The sequence below is a fragment of the Eptesicus fuscus genome, chromosome 8 (assembly GCF_027574615.1).
Source record: "Eptesicus fuscus isolate TK198812 chromosome 8, DD_ASM_mEF_20220401, whole genome shotgun sequence".
NCBI lineage: Eukaryota > Metazoa > Chordata > Mammalia > Chiroptera > Vespertilionidae > Eptesicus > Eptesicus fuscus.
In genome coordinates this window covers 26,071,521-26,090,342 of record NC_072480.1, presented here as the reverse complement: position 1 = coordinate 26,090,342, position 18,822 = coordinate 26,071,521, and the positions used below count along the sequence as shown (strand labels likewise).

Genomic DNA, 18,822 nt, shown 5'->3' with positions numbered 1-18,822 from the left:
CCTAAATGCTATGTTTTATCCCAAATTTTATTGTTGCAGAAGACCAAAGAAAAACCAAGCAATGATTTTAGAGAAAAGGAGTGACACTGTTTATTTACACCGGCGGACTCAGGGAATAACTTTCCAAATCTGAGTAAAGTAACATGCAGGGGGCTGCTCTTTCATATCTTTCTGGGGTCTTTGTCCCACAAATATGGGTTGTGCTTCCGGTCCTTTTTGCGGGCCTTGCAAGAAGGCCCTCAGGTGTTGGGGGTCTCCAGGCCATATCTGATGGTCTGGCCTGGTGCCAGTGTTAATAACCCTCCCTCTGGGGCAGTGTACTGTTTACAGTTTTATGGCCTCTGCAACATGTTCTGCAAGACCAGTTTCTGGGAAAGAGGTATTGACTTAATTATAGGTTGTCAAGAATGTACACTGAGCTTGCTGGCATGGATTCAGATTGCTAGCCCCCCAAATATCAGGGTTACACTGGAATTAGCCTTTTAGCCTCCTCATTTTCTTGGAACAACAACAACAAAAAGTTCTTAATAGTACCAATGAGATTTAAATAGTGTATAGTTTATTTTATAGTGTTGTATGAATGTCATTAATTTTTTTTTTAGTTTTGATAAATTAGCATTGCTATGTAAGATGTCATCATTAAGGAAACCTAGTAAAGGATATACAGAAACTTTTCGCACTATTTTTCTAAGTTCCCTCTAAATCTAAAATTGTTTCAAAAATAAAATTTTATTACCAACTTTCTAATGATCTGAAGATCCAAAGTGGGCATCTAAGAAATTATCACTATAGCTGACATCCTATATGGGAACAAGAGATTAGAAATGTACTGAAAAAATAAATCATCTTAACTGTAGAGGAAGTTGAAATGCCCACTTGTTTTCTTTTAAACAGAATGGTCAGAGTAGAAAAATAATTTGATAATGGGAATTTGTCACTCAAGTTCTCCTCATTTCTAGAACAAGTAAAAATTAAAGCTGTTTCAATAATCTCTCAAATACTATATGGAAAATTTAAAAAATAGTATCTTTTTCCTATTTGCTAGAGAGTAGAAAAAAGTGAATGGAAATTTATTCACTGGGGATGATTGGCAGAATACACTGATTCATCAAACTCACAAAGGTAATGAGCAGTGAACCAGCAAACATTCTTTTAGAAGAGAGGAAAAACTAGAATACAGAAATTTCTTCAGCACTAACAATACAAAATTGTCCTCAGTGCCTTGCCGACTAGGCAGCAATAGAAGCAGATTAAGCTCAGCAGGGATAGCACAGAAAACCAAAGCAGAAGAATAAAATGGTAGAAGTCAACTCAAATTGAAAGCACAGTTTGTGGACCCCTATGAGACAACTGTTGAGGACAGCACAAATACCCCTGTGAAAGGAGTTAAATTATAATTAGGTAGTTAGGGTGAGAGGTGGAAGGAGGAGGAATTGTAGAGTTAGCTGAAACCAACAAAGAATGTGTTTTGCAGGAAACAGTATGTTTTTTCTTGAAAATGAAAGAGAACAATGTTGCAAAAAAGCCAGGAACCAATCAGAGAGTGGCACAGATTGACAAAGAGCTGGCCTTTAGCATATATAAGGAAAAGAGCAGAATGCTTGGGGGCAACCCATTTGAATCTCCCTCGAGGTGGGAGACTGTGTGTGTTTGCAATAAACTCCTGCCTTTTTTGAATGCCTCTGGTCCACTGCTTCATTCTTTGATTCCCTGAGACAAGATCCCAGGAAGAATTCATGCTCACCAGTTCCAGTATCACCTGAAAAAATTTTGAGGAGCATCAAATTTCTGGACACCAATTCATGGTGGATTTTGACATTTACTTGTATGGTTGATTATACAATTGTTAATCAGTTAAGAATGATATTCTTTGATCTAGATTTTCTTGTTCTGAAATAAAAAGGAAATTGAATAAGATTGCATAAATAATAATCTATATATATAAAAGGCTAAGTGACCATCACATCCGAAACAACCGAACGGACAACCGAAAAGGCTGTGTGAGATGACCAGGCTGGCAGGGGGGTCAGTGAGGGGCGACCAAACGACCGAGCAGCAGGCTGCATGGGGCGACCAGGCCCGCATGCGGGGAAGTTAGGGGCGACCAGACTGGCAGGGGATACAGTGAGGGGCAACCAGGTTGGCGGGGGGGAGGGGCAGTTGGAGGTGACCACACCAGCAGGGGTGTAGTAAAGGTTGACCAGGCCAGTGGGGGGGCACTAAGGGGCGACCAGGGTGGCGGAGGGGGCAGTTGGGGGCGACTATGCCTGCAGGGGGGGGGCATATGGTGGTGACCAGGCTAGCAGGGGGAGGCAGTTAGGTGTGATCAGGCAGACAGGCAGGTGAGTAGTTAGGAGCCAGTGGTCCTGGATTGTGAGAGGGATGGCCAACTGCCGGTTTAGGCCCAATCCCCAGGATCAGGCCTAAACGGGCAGTCAGACATCCCCCAAGGGGTCCCAGATTGGAGAGGGTGCAGGCTGGGCTGAGGGGTCCCCCCGCCCCCCATACACAAATTTCGTGCACTGGGCCTCTAGTATTTGTATATAAAGCCCACAGCAAATGACCAATAAACAAATATTAGTTTTTGTGATGAATGAGTAATAATAAGTAGTAACTCAAATTGACTTGTGGGTTTTATCTTCTTTTCCATTTTCTCTATGGAACATGATTATATAATATTCTAGTCTCTTCTAGAAACTGCTCTATTCTATATATTTCTAATATTATAGTAAATAGATAATATATTTATCCTGTCTTTCACTAAAGCTGTACTTGAACCTGGGCTTTTTAGTTCATTCAGTGATATTAAGATTCACTAAATACCGAGTTCCACCTCCAGTGTTTTGTGTTTTGTCTTGTCATATTTGAGGGTTTTCTAATTCATTTTAAAGAAGAAAAAGTACAAGATCTACATTATAATAAAAAGTCATTGCAAAATGACACTTCAGAACACTTACCATTGATCTAATATTCTTAATTGATCCATAGTCTTTAGTTATTTATCCTTGAATGGGTTTACAGCAATATCTTGAAAGTAAGACAGAATTTAGTGGCTACTGAAACAGGAATTTTAGGGGAATATAGGTAGACTTAGGGAATTTTTAGAATTGGGGTCCATGGAAAAACACAGGGCTACAGATTGGGAGAAGATACATCTCCATAACACAAGGAAGCCAGGTGCAGGGAGTAGCAACAGCTGCATTCACATAAGAGAAGGGAGCTGGAAATAGCCAAAAAGATCTACATTTACAAAATAAAAAAGAAGGATGAAACCAGAAAGAAAAGAACAATGAGATAGGAGGGCATCACATGTTCCATGTGGTGTTTGACCTTTGGGCCTAGGAGTTACTATAGTAACCAGTCTAAGGGAATAGTGACCAATCAGAGGGGATATCAAGGCATCAGGATCTGCAGCCTTTATAAGCCATAGGGAAAAGGAACTCAGTGGGAACATTTCCCCCCTCCCCATGTGGGAGGCCTTTCTGTGGGACTCTTTCTCTCACCCCATGTGGGAGTCTGTACTTGTTCTTCAATAAATCTCCACCTTTGCTATACCACCCTCTATCTGTGGATTCATTCTTTGACTCTGGGCAACAAAGAATCCGGGTTCCAGTCCAAAAATTCTGTTTCACTATGAGTTTAAGTATCACTTGAGTTTTGTAAAATTAGGGTTCTGCTTTTGCAAGAATTGATCTAAGCAGTTTGAATACATTGTTAGTTTTAAAGTGTATCACTGAGGCTGCACCCACATAATCTTATTGTGCAAGAGTTTCAGATAAATATCAGGAAATGGCAGGGGGAAACTTTGAAGCACCACAATAACAAACAGGACCTTAATACATTATATCTTAGATACTCAATAGTGGAAGTAAACAGTTCATTTAAAATATTTTCATGTCATGATGTGATAGCCATTTTTTCTTAACAAAGAAAGTAAATGGAAAGTACCTTAAATAGTTCAAAAATCTGGAAATGCACTTGAAGGTCTATATATGACACCCTCCCTACACACACACCTATCACCATTTATATCAAAGCAAAGTATATAAGTGAAAAGAATTGGGCAACATATTAATTTCCTTTTATTTGGTAATAGTGAGATAATTTGTATTTCTCCAAAGGAAACCTTATATAAAATAGAATTTTTCTTGAAGTTGTATTCTGGTTGAATTGGAGATATAATATCTAAAGTATCCATCATGTATCTTAACCATCAACACAACATGATGGATTCTTAGAGCACAGCTACAGCTCTTTAGAAAAATAAAATTAAAAACTACCCCTTTTAAAAAAAAAAAAAGATGGGGTGGAAATGTGAATAAATTTTCCAGAATACTATATTTGAGTATCAGTTTGTATAGAAATCATAGATGAGAAATAAAATCATAAGGGGATGAGACTTAGCAGGCTCAAAATATTTGAAATGATAGTTCAATAATATCAGTGTTAATATTTTGATGCATTTGACAAAAAATATAAAGACATATATAATCAATTGCATTCATTACTAGGAATTATAAATTAAAAAGTATTTAGACATCCTGAAATATATTGATACGGAATTTTTGGACTGGAACCCAGATTCTTTGTCCACTGGAATCGAAGAATGAATCCACGGACAGAAAGTGGAATAGCAAAGGTGGAAATTTATTCAAGAACAAGTACAGACTCCCACATGGGGAGAGGGAAAGAGTCCCACAGAATGGACTCCCACTGAATTCCTTTTCCCCAAGGCTTATAAAGGCTGTAGGTCCTGGTGCCTTGATATCCCCTCTGATTGGTCACTATTCCCTCAGACTGGTTACTATAGTAACTCCTGGGCTCAAAGGTGAACTTTACATGGGACATGTGAGGTTCTCCACCGCCCCCCTCCTTCCCTATTGGTTTCCTATTCCCTTTGGGCTCTCTTCTTCTCCTTCTGGATGAAGGGCTTCCTTCTCTTTATTTGGTAAATATAGGCCTTTTGCTGTTCCCAGCTCCCTCATTCTATGGAAATGGACCTGTTGCAGCTTTCCAGCTCCCCCATTCTATGGAAATGTACCTTCTTCTGCTCTGTAGCCCTGTGCTTCTTCCATGGTCCCCTTAATTTCTAAAATTTCCTAAAACCTGTCTTTTTCACCCCCTAAAATTCCTGTTTCAATTTCAAAAAGCAATTAGGATGGAGAAAGGTCTCAAAACTAAGTCATATTTGGAGATAACTAAGCCAAATAAGAAAAAAAAAAATCAGGAAATAAGATAATTTCCAGGTATCTGAAGATGTCCCTTGGAAGAGGACTTTCTTAGCAATTGTTCAGCATTGTGTTATATGCTGAGAATGCACCATGAAAAATAGCAGAGATTGTCCTGGCCTCAACGCAACTTATCAGAGGGAGATAGACAACCAACTAGTTTGAAAAAATAAATTGCTATGTTTGAGATATCTATGTGCTTGGAATAAAAGGAACAGCAGAAAGTATCAAGAGGAAATACAATGGATCACGTAGTGCTTAAAGCACTTCCTAGGTAGTGATATTTTAAGTGCACATGTTACAGAAAACCGGACAAAAACCAAGCAATACTTAGAGAGATGGAGTTACATTTATTACGTGCGGGTCCAGAGGAAAATGTCTCTCAAATTCTAAGCCCCAACATGCAGGAATTTTCCCTATTTATATGTTTTTACCTTCTTTGTCTCCCAAATATGGGGTGTTTCTGGCCCCCTTTGCAAGTTCTTAAAGAGCCTGTATGTGCTGGGGCCTTGAGACCTCAACCAGAGGCCTGGCCTGGCACCAGCACTGATAACCTTGTCTGGGAAGTTTTAATGGCCTCTCTGATGTGGGAGTAGTCTTGGCAAGCAAGAATTTACAGAAGCCAAATAGCAGGGTTAAAATTTAAACAGCAGTTTTTATATAAGATGGATGCTTCACACATTCTCAGGGACTGAATTGGAAACCAGCTTTGGAAATATCAGAGAGATGATTCATTTCAACAAAGAACAAAGTTTTTGAAGATGGAACATATTGTCCCAGAATATAAAGATGCAGAGTAATTAGGTAATTCCACCAGGTTCAATGAACATGTGTGGCAAATAATAAGTATTAAAGAATGAGAATTAAAACTAAGTAATGAATGACACATAGTCCTGATAATGTAATTGTATATGTAAAATTACTTTATTAAATTAACAAGTAAAACTGACCTTTATTATTTATAAAGTCCACATTAAATTTCTGAAATTCTAGACAAAATTTCTAAAAATTAAATATATTTTGGTGGTAATTCTAACTAACAGAAAGATGTATTTTTTTTTATCATATGCTACTTTTAACGTAAAAAACAACATTGAAACCTGTAAAGAATTTTTGTGAGTTTATTTGAGCCAAACTGTCGACATATGCCAGGAAGCAGAACCTCAACAAATTGAGATAATGCTCCAGAGAATGGCGGGTTACATTTGTGTTTATACATTTCAATCAAAGGAGGGACATAGGTGGGTTACATGAAATTCATTGGTGATCGATTAAGGAGGTGGGATAAAGCAAAGCGGAGGAAACCCCTGGGATTGGATAAAAAGTAAAATGATGGACACATACTTAGGTGAATGCAGGAACAATTAACATGATAATGAAGGAATTTGTGGTATCTGTCCTGGCAGCCACCACATTTGGTTGTGTCCCAGGGCTCCAGAAAAAGGGAAGTTACAAGTTACCCAGACATTTCAAGGGTATGTTATTATAGATGCAAAAAAACAGATAGGCTCAGTTAAGGTAAAGGTTGACCTTGTCAGTGAAGATACTGGCCTAGGATGTAACTGCCCACCATAACTGCGTTTAGTTAAAGTTTAATTTCAGACCATTCTTTGTGGTTACTTTAGGTCTCTGAGTTTGCAAGACCGCCATGCAGGCCCCCCCTGAGCTTGTCAGGTCAGCATGTGGCCCCTTTCGTCCACACTATGGATCAAACACATAGAAAAATCACTCTCATTAAGTAACAGTAATTTATTTCATGTTAAATTATAACATTTTATAATGTTGAATTTTTTGTATTAACTACCTTAAAATTCCATAAGAAATAACTGATTTATCAGTTTGAAACTAAGGCCTGGAAAATGCTTGAACAATTTTGTGCCAAAAGTATAAAAATTAGGATGGTTTAAGTATTTATTTCACAATGTCAATTAAAATCCAAAACTCAAGGCAATACAGACTTAGAAAATGGCTCAGAGTTTCAGTGCAATTACTGACTGCACCTTCTTTGTTTCAAGTGATGTGCTGGGGTAAGAACCAGATTGGGTCTAGGTTGAGTTAGGTTTTCTGTAAGAAACTGCTTATTGGAGGCTTAGAGACCTCACCTTCTTTGGGTGGCAGAACTCATATCTTCTTTGACCCCCATCCCTTCCTCATACACAAATGCACATACACACATATCAAACAAAATACCAATATCTAGTGATATTAACTACTAAATATTTATTATATCAGTCTCTCTTACTTTTAAAATTATTACAATATTTTAATGGGATCTCCTGATATAATTTCTTCTACTAACTCTACCACTTAACCCTACTCAACCCTTCATGTATTTGTCACTGTATTCTTTTCAAATGTAAACCTGACAGATGGATTATGTAGACCCTTGTAGACACCTCTCTGACCAGGCATCTAGTTGGCATAAGGATAAAAAAAAATTATTGTTGGCCCCTGATACTTCTCTTAGGTTTTTCTACTGCGAATTCTCCCTCCTTCCTTCACCTACATATAGTCTTCATATTTCTCCAAATACAAAATATATTTATATGTTCTTCTACTTCTAGTAAGACACTTTATCTAATTTTATTTTGGTCATAAAATGAATTCCAGTATATACTTCATAACAATTTTATTGCCCCTTATGTATACTATCACTTTATCACATCATTGTTTCTTGGTTCAATGTTATTTGAAAGTTTCTTAGGAGCTACTCTGGTCCCTTAAAACTACACACACACACACACACACACACACACACACACACACACACACACATCTAATATATTCATTCTAAAGTTTGGAATCTGTCTGAATAATTCAATTGTTATTCCTTGTCTCACATTTCATAAGGTTAACCTTTCATTAGGTAACAGTAGGAATTCAGATTTACATTGTAAGATATAAAAGTTTGAATATAATACCATGTAATGAGTCATGAAAGATAAATTATATTAAAGTTATTTGGAGAAAAAATTCTCAAACCATTAAGCTGCCTGAAATGCAATACAATAAAAGGAGGGTTTTTTAATGCTCACAGAAGAATATTTTTTCCATTGATTTTTTTTTTTTCTTTTAGAGAGAGTGGAAGGGAAGGGGTAGTCATACAAATATGTACTGCTATAAATGTTAAAATAAAATTTGCTTAAGCTTCTGGTGTTAAATTAAAATCAGTTTAATATATTAACATATTGTTACAGAAAACCGAAGAAGAACAAAGCAATAATTAGAGAGATGGAGTTACATTTATTACGCGCAGGTCCAGAGGAAAATGTCTCTCAAATTCTGGGCCCCAACATGCGGGAATTTTCCCTCTTTATATGTTTTTACCTTCTTTGTCTACCAAATATGGAGTGTTTCCGGCCCCTTTTGCAAGTTCTTAAAGAGCCCTTATGTACTGGGGTGTCTACAGATTCTAGTGACTCTTCCAGATCCTGACCTACCCAATCTAGAAAAGCTAAAATCCATAACCAGTCTTTATTCAAGTTCTTACAGGCTTTATAGTCTACCCAGGAAGCATCTGGGATGCTCTGCCTGTACCAACTTCTGATCTGGTTCATCCCTTCCACCCGGGTGACTCTGTTTGGGTAAAGGTATTTGCCATCCAAGGACTGACTCCTACCTGGAAAGGACCACCTCCACGGCAGTCAAGGTCAATTGAATCCCAACGTGGTTTCATCACACCCAGCTTAAGACAGCCCAGGAAAAATTGAGAGTCCAGGACTCTTCGGACTCTCTAAAGATTACTCTTGGCCCTCATTCCGGGCCCTTATCTTATAAGAAGGCCCACTAACTTTATTAGGCAGAAAATTAAGATTATAGTCCTCAGGGGTAAATATAACTACAATGACTAAGAGTCAATGATTTGACTCATGCACATAAAACCAGTGGGGAATGAAGCATCCATCTTATATAAAAACTGCTGTTTTAAATTTTAACCCTGCTATTTGGCTTCTGTAAATTCTTGCTTGCTAAGACTACTCCCACTTCAGAGAGGCCATTAAACCTTCCCAGACAAGGTTATCAGTGCTGGTGCCAGGCCAGGCCTCTGGTTGAGGTCTCAAGGCCCCAGCACATACGGGCTCTTTAAGAACTTGCTAAAGGGGACGGAAACACTCCATATTTGGGAGACAAAGAAGTTAAAAACATATAAATAGGGAAAATTCCTGCATGTTGGGGCCCAGAATTTGAGAGACATTTTCCTCTAGACCCACGCATAATAAATGTAACTCCATCTCTCTAAGTATTGCTTTGTTCTTCTTCGGTTTTCTGTAACATTATAATATGTATGGTACATGTTTATAAATATAATTGTATAATAAACACACACACTGCAGGAAATTCATGCTCCATTATTATGGTATAGTGTTCTCATGCTAAATTGGTAACAAAACTGCAGCTACAGCCACAGGAAAAAAGATAATATAATATTTAAAAATTAGAATACAATATTTATAATTTTAAATATAATATTTAAGAACCACAACTCCAATTTCATATGCTATGCTCTGTATATGTGATATGTTGTTTTTCTTTTCTTTTTTTTAAATATATTTTATTGATTTTTTACAGAGAGGAAGAGAGAGGAGAGGAAGAGAGAGAGATAGAGAGTTAGAAACATCGATCAGCTGCCTCCTGCACACCCCCTACTGGGAATGTGCCCGCAACCAAGGTACATGCCCTTGACCGGAATCGAACCTGGGACCCTTGAGTCCGCAGGGCGACGCTCTATCCACTGAGCCAAACCGGTTTCGGCAATATATGTTGTTTTTCTAATGTTGGATAATTATATTCAGTATTCTATATATCACATATATGATGAGTTTCAAGAAGGTATATTGTTTCAAATTTTAAATAAAATAATTCCAAAATTATCATAAATATCTATATTGAAAACAAATTATAACATAGAAATGTGGTCCCCACATACTATTATAATTATACATATACAATTATAATATATATTATGTAATATTTATATAATTATAATAATGTTTATAGTTACTTAGGCTATGTTCTAAATAGGATCATATTAGATAAATTTATTTCTGAAGTCAAAATTACTCATTGGCTGTCCTTAATATTATGTCACTAGAGGCCTGTTGTATGAAATTCATGCAAGAGTAGGCCTTTCTTCCCCCAGCTGCAAACACCGGCTTCTCTCTGGCACCTGGGATCTGGGCTTCCCTCGCAGCACTGGCTTCATCTGGAAGGATGTCCAGTCTAATTAGCATATTATGCTTTTATTATTATAGACTAGGGGCCCAGTGCACGGAATTCGTGCACTGGGGGTCAGGGGTCCCTCAGCCCAACCTGCCCCCTCTCACATACTGGGAGCACTCAGGGGATGTCCTACTGACGGCTTAGGCCCGTGCCCCACAGGGAGCATACCTAAGCCACAGTCTGGCCTCCCTTTGTGGGAGGCAACTGGGCTGGTCAGGGGAAGGCACCAGCCCCATCACCCACTGCTGCAGCCACTGTCAGTCACCACAGCCACCAAGGTGTTTTCATCAACATGGACTCCAGTCCCTTCACCAAGAAAAATGACAACTTTCTTTAGGCATTTTCAAGTTGTGTCTTTCATAGGATATGGATTTCTTTATTTATTTTTTATCTTCACCTGAGGGCATGTTTCCAATGACTTTTAGAGAATATGGAAGAGAAAGGGAAAGACAGAGAGAAACACTTTGATTGGTTGCCTCCTGCATGAGCCCTGATCTGGACCCCGGCCAGGGAGGAGCCTGCAACCTAGGTACATGCTTTGATCAGAATCAAACCCAGACCCTGCTGTCTGCAGGCTGAGGCATTATCCACTGAGTCAAACCGGCTAGGGCAGGATATGACATTTCTTAGCCCTCCAGCAGTGGACCTTCATTTTTTTCTCCAGAAGTGTGGTGGAAAAACCCTAGATCACCTTTTTGGATTCTTATTACCCAAGTTACTAAGAATATTACCAGTGGCATACAGGAAGCTTAGCCAATGTGCAGTCAGAAAAGGTGTTTCCTCAATAGTTCACACCAATGGAGGGCTGGGCCCTGCCCAGGCCTAAAGCCTCTGGCCAAAGCTTTAGGCCTGGGCAGGCCTCTCCAGCTCCCTCTGATCACCGGCTCAGCCCCTGCCCAGGCCTTCCCAGACCGAAAGCCTTTTGGGCAGGAGCAAACCCCCAGCTCCATACAATCAATCGCAGGGGGTCCGCTCCTGCCCAGGCCAAAAGCAGACCCCAAGCTCCCTGCCCAGGTGATCAATCGCAGGGTGTCTGCTGGTGTACCAGGTCAAAGAAACCCCCAGCTCCCTGCAATCGATGGCAGGGGGTCCGCTGGTGCACCAGGCCAAAAGCCTCTGGCGCCTCTCAATGTTCGGATAGGCCCGCCCCCCATGCCTCTCAATGGCCAGGTAGGCCACCCTGAGTTCCTCCCCCAGCCTCCCACTGGCCCAATCATGGGTGTAGCGGAGTGATGGTTATTTGCATATTACCCTTTTATTAGGTAGGATTATATACCTATAGAGATTGGTCAAACTCAATGGACATTGGGAGGTAAGTCTCAAACTTTCTCTCATGAATCATCACCCAGTCCCAAGACTTCCCTGTAAGGTAGAGGATAGGTGAAATGTTTAATCTTTTGCACTCGGATGTTGAGTGACTCAACACGGTTAGCATCTTTGAATGTATCTATAATTTGAAATATAAAAAAATCCAAATAAATAACTTTGTATGAAAAGAAACTCCAGTTTTTTATTCTACTGCCGCGCTTTGTAAAATCTGGGGTATTTAAAAAATTAAATCCCGAGTAGAATAAAGGAATCGAGAAAAAAGCAAGCGAGTGCAAAGGGTTAATGTATTCCCATTTCAGTGAAGCCTTATAGCTAGGCTAGAGGCAATTCTCAGTGCTGCCTATAGCAATATTCTCCATCCTGCTGGCTAAGGCCTGACTGCAGAAATATGTGGTGTGATGAGAGACAGCAACTGTATTTCCTTAGGCACTGTCAGGGAACCTTGCTGGTAGCGGGCAAAATCGTATTTCTTAGGACAAGACTATAGCACATCACCTTCTCATGTATGATTTTAAGGATTCAAAAATTTTCTTAGGATTTCTGTACATATTATAAAGTGTTTCCTTTGAGAAGTCCAGTTTGAATAACTGGATTTCTCTTCTGTCATTTATTAGCTGCATGAAATTAAGAAGGTGATTTAAATGCCATGTGATTTTGTGCTTTACTTTCTTCTTATGTAAAATACGTAAAATAATACCTGCATTATAAATCAAAATGTGAAAATTGCTCAGGATGTTGTATGACACATAGTAAAATATTTAGTTTTTGTTAGTTATTGGTATAAACACATCTATATCCTATATAATAATAGACAAATATGCAAATTGACCATACCTCCGACACACCCACAAGCCACACCCACAAGCCACGCCCATCATCCAATCAGAGCGAGTATGCAAATTAACCCAAACCAAGAAGGCTACAGCCACAGAGAGCAAGGTTTCCTAGGTAACAGAGGAAGCCAAGCTTTCTGCCTGCCCTTGCCAGGCCTAAGCCTCCACTCAAGCTACAAAGTTTCAATTATAGAAGGTAAACAAATTAAAACAAATGGCGGCAGAATGGAGCTTGAGAGAGCAGGCCAGGGTTGCCACTGGCAACAGGGGAAGCAAAGCTTTCCGCACACCCTGGCCGGGCCCACCCACTTAAGGCAACAAAGTTTCAATTATAACCCCAATACAAATGGCTGCCTGCCTCGGAGGGAGCCCCAGGCTTGGCTTTGCTCCAGGCTACAAAGTTTCAATGGTAGAAGGAAAATAAATCCCAGATACCAGGGCCTCCGCTTGGGTTGCCAGGGGGCATGGCCGGTCTGCAAACCACCACAGGCCCCTTGCTCAGGCCACCCCACGCCCCAAGGGAACCCCACCCTGATCAGGGACACCCTTCAGGGCAAACCAGCTGGCCCCCACCCCTGTACCAGGCCTCTATCCTATCTAATAAAAGAGTAATATGCAGATTGATCATCACTGCAACACACAATATAGCTGCCCCCATGTGGTCAAAGATCCTGCCCCCATGTGGACACAAGATGGCCACGACAAGATGGCCAGCAGGAGAGGGCAGTTGGGAGGCACCCGGCCTGCAAGGGAGGGCAGTTGAGAGGGACCAAGCCTGCAAGGGAGGGCAGTTGAGAGGGACCAAGCCTGCAAGGAAGGGCAGTTGGACGTGATCAACCCTGCAGGAGAGGGCAGTTAGGGATGACCAGGCCAGCAGAGGAGGGAAGTGGGGGGCAAACAGGCTGGCAGCAGAGTGGTTAGGGGTGATCAGGCTGGCAGGCAGAAGCAGTTAGGGGCAATTAGGAAGGCAGTCAGGCAAGCAGTTGGGAGCCAACAGTCCTGGTTTGTGAGAGGGATGTCTGACTGCCCGTTTAGGCCCGATCCTGGTGGGATTGGGCCTAAACGGGCAGTTGGACATCCCTCAAGGGGTCCCATATTGGAGAGGGTACAGGCTGGGCTGAGGGACAACCCCCCTCCGTGCACGAATTTCGTGCACCGGGCCTCTAGTATTGGTATAAAATACATGTATTTATTTTTGTTATACACAGTGATATAGATATATGCGTATCCTATATAATAAAAGGGTAATATGCAAATTGACCCTAACAACGGAATGACAAGAACAACCGCTCGACCAGTCAGTATGAGGCACACTGACCACCTCTCGTTCCCTTCCCCCAGCCATCAGGCTATCAGAGCCTGATGGCAAATGGGGAACAGGGTGGGTGGTGGCGGGGGGCGGGGCCGGCGAGCAGGTGGAATGGCCGATCTCTTGATCCCTCCCTCCAGCCAGCAGGCTTCAGTTGCCTGATGGTGAACAGGGAACCAGGAGTGGGTGGCGGCGGGGGGGGCAGGGCAGGCAAGTGGACGGAATGGCTGACCTCTCTGTTCTTCCCTCCAGTCAGCAGGATCTGATCACCCAATGGTGAATGGGGAATTGGGAGTGGGTGGTGTTGGGTGGCGGGGCCAGCTGCGGGCAGCCGGGGAAGATGGCCCTGATCACAGGCCAGGCCTGCGGACCTTACCCACGCATGAATTTCATGCGCCGGGCCTCTAGTATATATATATATATAAACTTGTATATATGCTACAATATATACCATCAAAATGCATACATCTCTATCAATCTATTATCCATCTTTCTATAAATAATAGAAGTAGCTACTAAATGAGATACATAGTTTGTGACAGTGCAAGACAATTTAATACAACTTATTGAGTCAAATGTCTGTTTATAGAAGTAATCAGAGTGTAATAGAAAAATATAGTACAGAAAATAATGAACAGAATAGTTTTAGTAACTGGGTTTAAGAACATCCCACAGTTTGCTGAACAATTTTTTATGATGGGAGTCCAAGGGTAGAACCACAATTTCTGATAAAAAAGAGAAGGCAAGACAAAGGATAGCCTCAGAGTGAATGAAATACAAGACAGGTTACCAGGTAATGGACTAAAGCATAGATTATGAAAAAAACATCCTGTTGGGTACTAATCTGAAGCTCCAATATTAGATTTCACTTAATGCATTTGGGGTAAAAACAGAAGTCTACAAGCTTAAGTTTCGGTCAATAAACTAAAAAACAGTGAATTCCTTAAATGCCCTTCAAATTCCAGGAATGCCTATTGGATCTGCAGAGGAAATGGAAATGAACTGTGGGGTAAGCATTTTGAGACACTACCTGTAGGGGCAAACATCCACCCAAGGAATTGAGAAGGAACTTTGGCCAGCTGACTGAATTGGACTGCCTGTGAGAAGAAAAATCTTCCAGAAATTAACGATTTTCTATGAAAATTATTTGAACTATAAATACAATTAATTTACATCTTTTATATGTATTTATAATTTATAAAGATATAGCTGTAAAGTAATTCAGATTTGTTCCACAAAAGAGACAACAAACGAGAGTCTCTTTCATATTAAACTAGAGGCCCGATGCACGAAATTCATGCGAGTAGGCCTTCCTTCTCCCGGCTGCCGGCACAGCTTCCCTCTGGCACCCGGGACCCGGGCTTCCCTCTGGCACCTGGGATCTGGGCTTCTCTCGCAGCCCTGGCTTTGTTTAGAAGGTCGTCTGGAAGGACATCTTGTCTAATTAGCATATTACGCTTTTATTATTATAGATGTCAGCGTCAGTGCCATTAAATCAAATCCTAAACTGAGTATCAAAATGTACTTAAATTTTGTATCGAATATTTATGGAATAGCTTTAAATGTCTGTCTGGGGTAACATGGTGTTCTTTGCAAATAGCACTCTACATAGGAAGTAGGATTTAGCAAAATAACTTGTACTTCTATCTTCTTTATGCAACTAAATTATTACCAGGATGAGTGATGCATTTTGAAACAAGTAATTTGCAAGTTTTACTGAAAAATACTTTTAAAGTTATAAAATGGCAAACCACTTTTAACAAAGATTGTAAATTTCACATCTAAAACATATCTCGATGAACTGTTTTATTAAGAGTCCATGGGCATTGAATTATAATAATAACAATTATGTATACTTGAGTCAAGGAATTTTAAGTACTGGAAGAGCTGGGCCCTATTTTCTAGTCTTCTGTGGAGACTGCAAGGGGAGGCTTATAAGTATGGAAAAACTTTTCCACTCCCCTCGCCTCAGGGCTCTGTCTCTACCAGAGTGACTTACTTTATGGAGCTATTAACTAAATGTGCAGAATAAAAATTTGTCACATATCTCTGAAATCAAAATGGATGCTTAGTGAATATTAAATTAACATCGCATATACAATATTTTTGTGTATGAGTCACAGGCATGAGAAAATAGATCATTTAAGAATTTTTAAAATTTTATATCTCAGCATTTCAGGGTTAATATAAGAATGCCTATAAACAAGCATTTTTAGGATATTTGAGCCACCAATAGCAGAATATATCTTTCCTCCAAAAATAACTTAGATAAGTATTTCAAACTTAAGGAAGTTATGTCACAGGCATCAAAATATAGTGGGAAACAGAAAGGTTTGACATCAATAAATTTGAAATAAATTTTATAAATCTGCCTTTTAAAAACAATATAATATATGATAGTGTATTTAAATCTTAGTTCATTTCCCTATTAAATAGGAAAGAATAACTGCACTGCATATATTGTTATAATTGTTATAATTATAATGTAATGCAGCTTTGGAGACCTCACATAAGCAGTGGCCAATGACAGATGAGATGACATCTCTAATCCCATGACTGCAAATAGACAATTCTGGACTTTTCCTGAGCCTGAGAATCCCAGGGCAGGATTGCTAATTTCAAGCTGCAGAGCAATTCCACTGCTGCAAGACTTTAAATCACTTGGATGAATTACATGAGCATTTGATTTTTACTCATTAGATCAAAGAGAGAGACAGAGAGAGAGAGGAGAAAAACAAACATTCTCCCTATTTCATTAGCAAAGAATTGATAGATCTTTGATATAGTGCCTCTTGAAGAGACTGAGATCTGGACTGAAGAGACAATGTGAAAATTACAAAACTGCATTATAATTACTTTGTAATTATATTTTTCAAAACTGAACAGTAAGTGGAACTTCTATCATCAGCCCAGGAGGGCCTTGCTCACTATGCATATTGCAGCATGCTTCAATGTCAGTTTTTGTTTTTACCATTTGCTGAATTATACCAAGTCTAAGGAGTGGCGACTTCAAAGGGATTTATGTGTGTCATCACCCATTGGGATTTTGATATTTGTTAGAAAAACATCACAAAAAGTAAATCATATCTGAGGCTAGCAGGACAAAGGCAGGATTTGTGCGTGGTGACAACAATGTTCCAATGTTACATTTGCATATGGTTTAATTGTTCCAGGATGGAACTAAATTCTGATTAAAAAGTAACAATGTAAGTTCGTATTTGAATGATTTGATCTGAATATATATTAAACCATACAAATTAATTATTTTTCAAGATAAAATAATTTTACAATTTATGGATAAAAGGATTAAATTAATGAAATTACTATTATCCATACATATTACTTATGTAATAATGGACATTAATGCTTACTATCAATATAAGTAATCTGATTCTTTAAAAATTGGCCAGTAATTGTGGGAAGGAAACTAAGGGTTACAGAAAAATAAACCCAGATATGGACTTATTTTTTAGTGAAGAGACTGAACAAATATGTATACAATTACCAAGTACACATTATCTTTGTTTTCTTATAATACCAAGAGGCAGAATTTTAGTTATCGATGGCTATGTAGCAAACTACCCCAAATTTAGTGACTTAAAACAATGACATTATTCCTTTCAATTCTATGGGTTGCCTGAATGGCTACTTGCTGGTCTTGCCTGAGCGAGCTCATGCATCTGTTGTCTAGGGGCTGGGCTGGGGTTGCTGGATTTGGTGGGATGGCTGGACTTTTCTCTACATAGTCTTTCATCCCAGTCTTTTGCATAGGCTAGGGTCTGGTTCTAAGAATGTGAGAACAGAAGCTACAAGGTTTCCTAAAAATGGATCTCAGAAGCCTAATTATATTATAATTGCTCCTGCCAAGCAAGTTGCAAGGTCAGGTGAGAGATTGGGAAAATATGCTTCACTTCTTTTTTTGTTTGGTTTGTGTGTTTTTTGGTATAGCAAATGTAGAAATTTATTGAAGAACAAGTACAGACTCCCACATGGGGAGGGGGAAAGAGTCCCCTATGCTTCACTTCTTAATAAAAGTAATAGCAACTATTCTGTGGCCGTATTTAATCTAACACAGGAAATTTTAAATCAGATTATTTTAAAAACGATAAAGCCCATGTTCTGTATTGTCATGTGTTGTCTTGCACCACTTATTTGTTGACCTGTCCTATCATTTCCATTTCAGTCTGACTCTGAAGACTGATGATCAAGCTAAAGCTTCATACATGATTGGCAACTAATATCTGTTACTGAACTGTGAACAGCAATGAAGGAGACGCTGCCAACTGTAAACCAGCCGTACGCAATGGAGAGGAAAAATGACAAACACGGAGCTACTTAAAAGCAGGAGCGGCACCTCAGGAAGAAACTGACTGGGCTCCATCGCTGCAGAACTGATATATGTCACTTTCCCTTGTGTTATGTTTCAACTACCTAGAAAATTATATAATACACAAAAAATTCATATATACAGACAAATGTCATTACACAGCGATAATTTCTTATGTATGCACGTTAGATAAACTCTTGCACATGTTTAAAATGAGATACATATGAGATTGGTTATTACAGTATTGTTTGTAGAAAGCAAGTGTTTGAAAATCAACTGAAGAAGGTAAATTAAACCATGACTGCAACTTATCTAACACCTGTGTGTTGTCTCACATGATTTTACTGCGTTCCATATATGCTCTCTGAACATATGGCTGAATTGCCACTAACAAGCTAATACTGAAGCACATTTTCCTTCTGCCACTACTTGGTCAGAGTCCATCTAATTTGGGAAGGCTGAAGAAAATTGATTGCCACATATTGAAGGCACAGCCAAGTGCAGGGCTACTTCTCTTTGAGAGTACTTTTATCAAGAATTCTGGAGTGTAAAACAATGAAAGAATAACCAGATACA

At 39.5% G+C, this 18,822-nt stretch overlaps 1 long non-coding RNA gene across 1 annotated transcript; it reads left to right on the top strand.

Moving 5' to 3' along the window:
• Positions 1 to 14,882: 14,882 nt before the first annotated feature.
• Positions 14,883 to 18,540, top strand: LOC129150038 (uncharacterized). Its single transcript, XR_008556815.1, has 3 exons — positions 14,883 to 14,928; positions 17,691 to 17,803; positions 18,103 to 18,540. It is a non-coding gene; the product is annotated as an uncharacterized LOC129150038 (long non-coding RNA).
• Positions 18,541 to 18,822: the final 282 nt, after the last annotated feature.